This window comes from Castanea sativa, chromosome 7, assembly GCF_040712315.1.
Source record: "Castanea sativa cultivar Marrone di Chiusa Pesio chromosome 7, ASM4071231v1".
In the NCBI taxonomy this organism is placed as follows: domain Eukaryota; kingdom Viridiplantae; phylum Streptophyta; class Magnoliopsida; order Fagales; family Fagaceae; genus Castanea; species Castanea sativa.
This window is the reverse complement of record NC_134019.1, coordinates 30191536-30197535: the sequence shown is the minus strand read 5'-3', so window position 1 is coordinate 30197535 and position 6000 is coordinate 30191536.

Sequence of the window (6000 nt, the reverse complement as noted above, 5' to 3'; positions counted from 1 at the left end):
AGTTTTTGTTGTTAACTGCCATGTCATCTTGAAGACGTGTTTTTTTTTTTTTGGTTATATAACCCCAAAATGACACAGTTGAAGTGATGACCTGGCACATGCAAAACGGTGCTGTTTGCCCAAAGAGAAAAAAAAAAAAAACTGCAACTTCACCGATTTACTAATTCCCCACCAAATGGAAAATAAGGCCCACAAACTCCTTCCCACGTGACTCTTGGACTCTCCTCTACTTTTTTTTGTTTTAATTTTACCTTCCCACTTCTCAATGTTTCTTCTCTCTCTGACCTTACTTTCATCATCTCCATGTGACTCTTGGACTCTCCTTTACTTTTTTTTTAGTTTTAATTTTACTTTCCCACTTCTCAATGTTCCTTCTCTCTCTGACCTTGCTTTCATCTTCTTTTATTGTTCACAATAACATTCACACTACAGTACACTCTTACTCTTAAACAACTCTCTTCTCCTCTATTTCAACTTCTTTAACATCTACCTTCTCGCCATATCGTGCAAATCTTCTCACTGCAAGACAAGATTTGAGCAACTCTTCGCCTCCATTGACAAGATCAATTGCATAGGAGCAGTAAAAAACGTCACCTCCTTATTTCGGTTCGGAACAAGCATTTCGGCCGAAAAAAATACTCTTTTTTCACCTACCTAAAGCCTTACAAAAAGAAAACCCAGAAAAATCCAACCTTTTTCACTTAACCAAAACTCTAGAACAAGCAAGCAACTGTAGAGCAACAACAACAATGGAGACATTGAGAATCAGCAAACAAAGACAATCAAAAGCAACACCAAAGGCACTTTGATACTGTTAATTGTGACGAATTTTTTAAAGGATTGGAGCTCTGAGTGTGCTTTAGGATTTTGAGATTTTTTGTTTGGTAGGGAATTGGTGAATCGGTGAAGTTGCAGATTTTTTTTTCTCTTTGGGCAACGGCACTGTTTTGTGCCAATTCATCACTTCATTGCCATTGAAACTGTGTTGTTTTGGGGCTTATTTGGCAAAAAAAAAAAAAAAACATGTCAGCAAAATGACATGGCAGATAATAGCAAAAACTAACTGGGGTGATTTGCTAATGGAACTAAACGTTAGGGTGTAAAATCAAAGTTTTGAAACGATGGGGTGTAAAATCCAATCACCCCCAAATGTTAAGGGTGTACTTTGCAATTTACCCTTCGAAAATACAGAAGTCTTCGATTAGTGGAGTCAATTGTGGTGAGACGGGTAAGGAAAGTGTTACTTTGCGAGTTAAGTCCTTGGGTGAGACATCAGGTGTGGAGATGAGTTTTAAGGGTTGGTTTGATGATGAAAATTCTTTCTTGGATAAACTTCAGGAGATTGATAGAGAAATTGAAAAGTTTGAAGACGAGAACCGTGGGTCAGAGACAATGGGTGGTGAGCTGTCCAACAAAATTCCTTTAACCTCTCTTTCAAATCTGGATGGTAAGGTGGGAAGAGTAGATGTAGTGCTCAAGTTGGTAGGCTTTACACTTTACTAGACCCGAGGAAGATTGTGCTAAAAATTATGGGCCTACTACTTCTGGGCCAGACTCGGTTACTACTTTATCTTTTCTAAAGGGCTTGGATAAGGAAAATATGGGACCAACTTATCAAGTCTTAATGACTAAGCCTAATATTTTTAATAATTCTCAGGAAGTGCAGGGGAGGAAGTGGACCAGGCTTGATCGTTCAACCCAAGATTTCATACCTCATAAATTAAGTAGTGAACTAGCACGTGAAAGACCAAACCTTGAAATCTCAGAAACTCAACTTGTGAAGAAAAGAGTGGTCTGCAGTGATGAAGTTTCTACCCTACCTGAATCATTAGCGGTGGCTGTATCCCAGCCCTTTTGGTCACCATGAATTGTGTGAACTAGAATTACCGGGAGCTTGGGAACCATCGGCGAGTCTAGGAGCTTTCGGAATTAGTGAAGGCAAAAGGTCCTGATTTGGTGTTTTTAATGGAAACTGGGAAGAAAAATTCGTACTTGGAGAGATTGAGATGTAGGCTTAAGTTTGACAACTTGTTTATTGTGCAAGGAAAGAATCGGGGTGGAGGTCTTGCCTTGCTATGGATGAATAGCTTGAATCTACACATTCGAACCTTTTCGCCTCGGCACATTGACGTGGTGATAAACCCAGGAATCAATGACGCCTGGCGCTTCACGAGTTTCTGTAGAGCTCCTGAAGTGGCCAACCAGGAAGATTCTTGGTTAGTGCTTTGCCATCTAGCCTTTCAACTCAACTTGCCATGAGTGTGTATTGGCGATTTCAACGAGATCGCCAAGGTCAATGAGAAATTAGGTGGCGCAATTTGGCCTGAAAAACAAATGCAGGACTTCAGAGATTGTCAGGATTTTGTGGTTTTAAGGATTTGGGCTACACGGGTCTGCCATTTACTTGTTGTAATAGGCGTTTCGAGGGTGATCTCATATGGGTTTGGCTAGATAGAGCACTAGCCACAGTGGATTGGATTATGAATTTCCATCCATCCATCTTCATAACTTGCAAGGTTTGTCTTCTGATCATAAGCCTTTATGGTTAGTCTCTGAAGATTTCCATGCTCGCTTCTATCGAACTCAAAAACCATTTTGATTTGAAGCCATGTGGCTCAAATATGACCGATGTGAAGGTGTGGTTCACTTGGCATGGGATATGTGTTTGGAGGGGGAAGCAATGGGTAAAGTTCTAAACAAGGTTGCTGCTTGTCAAACATAGTTGAAACTTTGGGATAAAAACACTTTTGGTAATGTTCACATTGAATTGGCCCGTAAGAGGAAGCAATTGCTGAAGGCAGAAGGTGAGTTGGTGGCTGGCAGGGGCCATGCTCGGGTTAAGGTGCTAACTGATAAGATACAAAAACTTATGGACAAGGAGAAATGCATGTGGCACTAACGGTCTAGAATTGAGTGGCTAAAGCATGGGGATCAAAACATGAAGTATTTTCATTGCCGTGCAACAGAGAGGAATAAAAGGAATTTTGTTTCAAGTTTAGAGAATGAGCAGAGCATTAGATTAGGGACTTGCTTACGAGGTACTATTCTTCGTCATTTACTACGGCTTATCCTACTCAATTGGATCCTGTACTCAGCGGGGTAAAGCCAAGGGTGATAGTAGAGATGAATGATGAGTTGCTAAAGCCATTTGTAGAAGCAGAAGTGCAGTAGACCTTTAAGCAAATGGATGCAAATATAGCCCCAAGGCTGGATGACCTTCCACCACTTTTCTATAAATAGTTTTGGGGGAAAATTGGCCGAGAGGTTTCTGATGCAATCCTAGTTGTCCTTAATTCAGGTACTCTCCCTCCTACCCTAAACCATACTTTCATTAATTTGATTCCAAAAATTCAAAATCCTAGAAAATTAGCCGATTATAGGCTGATTAGCTTGAGTAATGTTTTGTATAAGTTGATAGCAAAGGTCCTAGCAAATCGTTTGAAGTCGTTATTGCCTAAGTTGATTTCAGAAACTCAAAGTGCCTTCATATCAGAGAGAATTATCACAGATAACATACTTATTGCTCATGAGACGCTGCATTACCTAAAGGAAAAAAGAATAGGTAAGATGGGTTGTATGGCCTTGAGGCTTGATATGAGTAAGGGATTTGACCACGTGGAATGGGTTTACTTGGAGAAAATCATGGAAAAAATGGGGTTTAGCTGAAGGTGGATTAATTTGATTGCTGCTTGTATCCAGTCTGTTACTTACTTAGTTATGCTTAATGGTCAACCTCGTGGTCTGATAACTCTAACTAGAGGGCTGCGCCAGGGTGACCAGTTGTTGCCTTATTTGTTCTTACCAGTGATGGATGGTCTACATGCATTATTTGAACAAGTTGAGGGTAAGGGTGATATTAGAGGAGTCTCTTTGTGCCCTGCTGGTCCTAGAGTATCTCATCTCTTGTTTACCGATGACAATTTGGTTTTTTGCAGAGCTACTGTTCATGAGTGTGTGAAGATTCAATCACTTCTCTGCCAGTATGAACAAGCTTCGGGTCAGGCCATTAATAGAGGAAAAACAAGCATTTTTTTCTAGCTCTAATACCCAATCTCGAACTTAAGATTTTTTCTCCACTTTCTTGGGTGTCCCCACTACCCAAATATATGAGCACTATTTGGGTTTGCCTTCCTTGGTTGATCGAGCAAAAAAGAAGTCCTTTACATCAAGGAGAGAATATGGAAGAAATTGAAGGGCTGGAAAGAGAAACTTTTATCAAAAGCAGGAAGGGAGATTCTTGTCAAGGTAGTTATACAAGCAATTCCTACTTATACAAAGTCTTGCTTTGAATTGCCTAAAGGACTCATCAATGATATTTGAGTCACTCATTAGGAAGTTTTGGTGGGGATATCGCAGTGAACAAAGGAAAATACACTGGGTTAGTTGAGAGAACATGTGCCGGCCTAAGGGTGAGGGAGGGATGGGGTTCAATGAGCTAAGTAAGTTCAATGATTTGCTTTTGGCTAAACAGATCTGGTGTCTTGCCAACAATGAGAAGTGCCTTTTCCATAAAGTATTTAAGGCCAAGTTTTTCCCTAACTATTCTATCATGGAGTGTGAGAACTTAAATAAAGGGTCATATGTGTGGAATAACTTCATTCAAGCAAAACATGTTATTGAAGTGGGTAGGATTTAGAGAGTTAGAAATGGTGAATCCATTCAGATTTGAGGGGATATGTAGCTTCCATAAGTTTCGGGTTCCAAAGTTATATCAACAATATCAGGTTTGCCCTTAGACTCAAGGGTCTGTGACATTATTGACCAAGAATCGCATATATGGAAATTCGCATTGATTGACCAAAACTTTATGCCTCATGAAGCCACTATGATAAAAGGCATTCCCTTGAGCTAGCATAACACTCAAGATATAGTGTGGCTGCCCTCGAAACATAGGGAATATACAACCTGATCAGCCTACTAGTTCCTAGCATAGAAGGACAAAAACTTGCTGCCTGGTAGCTCTTTAGATGGAGGGAATAAACATTTTTGGAGGTGTATTTGGAGTTTGCAGGTACCACACAAGGTAAAGCATCTGGTTTGGAGAACGGCGAATGAAGCGTTGCCAACACTTTATAACCTGTTACGCAGAAAGGTAGTTAATTCAAGTTACTGTCCAAATTGTAAGGCTGATGGTGAAGATACGAGTCATGCTTTATGGAGTTGTCGGAGGCTACTTGTGACATGGGAAGATGATGAAGAGCTGATGAAACTCACTAGATAGAAGTTTATGGTTTTTGCTGATCTCTTGGCTGTGTTGTTCATGAGGAAGGATAGGGTGGATGTAGACCTATTGGTTGTGATTTGGTGGCTTATTTGGAGTAGAAATGCTGCACGAGTCGGTGAACTTGTCCTCGAATTCCATTAACTATGGGGCAGGGCAGAGCAGTATTTGTTGAAGTTCAAGTCTGCCTAGGTGCATGTCAGTAGGGGCATGGTAGAGACTGTAAGGGTTGCTAGATGGGTACCTCCCATACCCAATCAGTTCAAAATTAATTTTGATGGGGTTGTCTTCTCTGATGTAGATGCAGCAGGTCTAGGTGTGGTAATTCATAACGCTTGTGGACAGGTAATTGGATCATTGGCAGAGTGCATCCCAATCCAAAATTCAGCAGCAACTGTTGAAGCTCTAGCTTGCAAAAGAGCTTTGCTCTTTGCGAAGGAATTGAGTATCTTTGATATTGTGTGTGAAGGAGATGCATAACTCATTATTAAAGCACTGTTGGCCAGAGAATTTCATCATCCTGAGTATGGACATATTATACAGGATTCTCTTATTTTAACATCTGAATTTCGGGTTTATAATTTTACCCATGTTAAGTGTGTGGGCAATACCGTTGCTCATTTTCTTGCTAAACAGTCTAAGTCAGGCAACAAGTTATAGGTTTGGATTGAATCCATCCCTAATGATATTACCCCTCTTGTTACGAGGGATGCATTGTAATTTTTTTTGTTCTCCTTTAATATCATTAGCTGGCCTCTCGGTTAGGTTTCTCAAAAAAG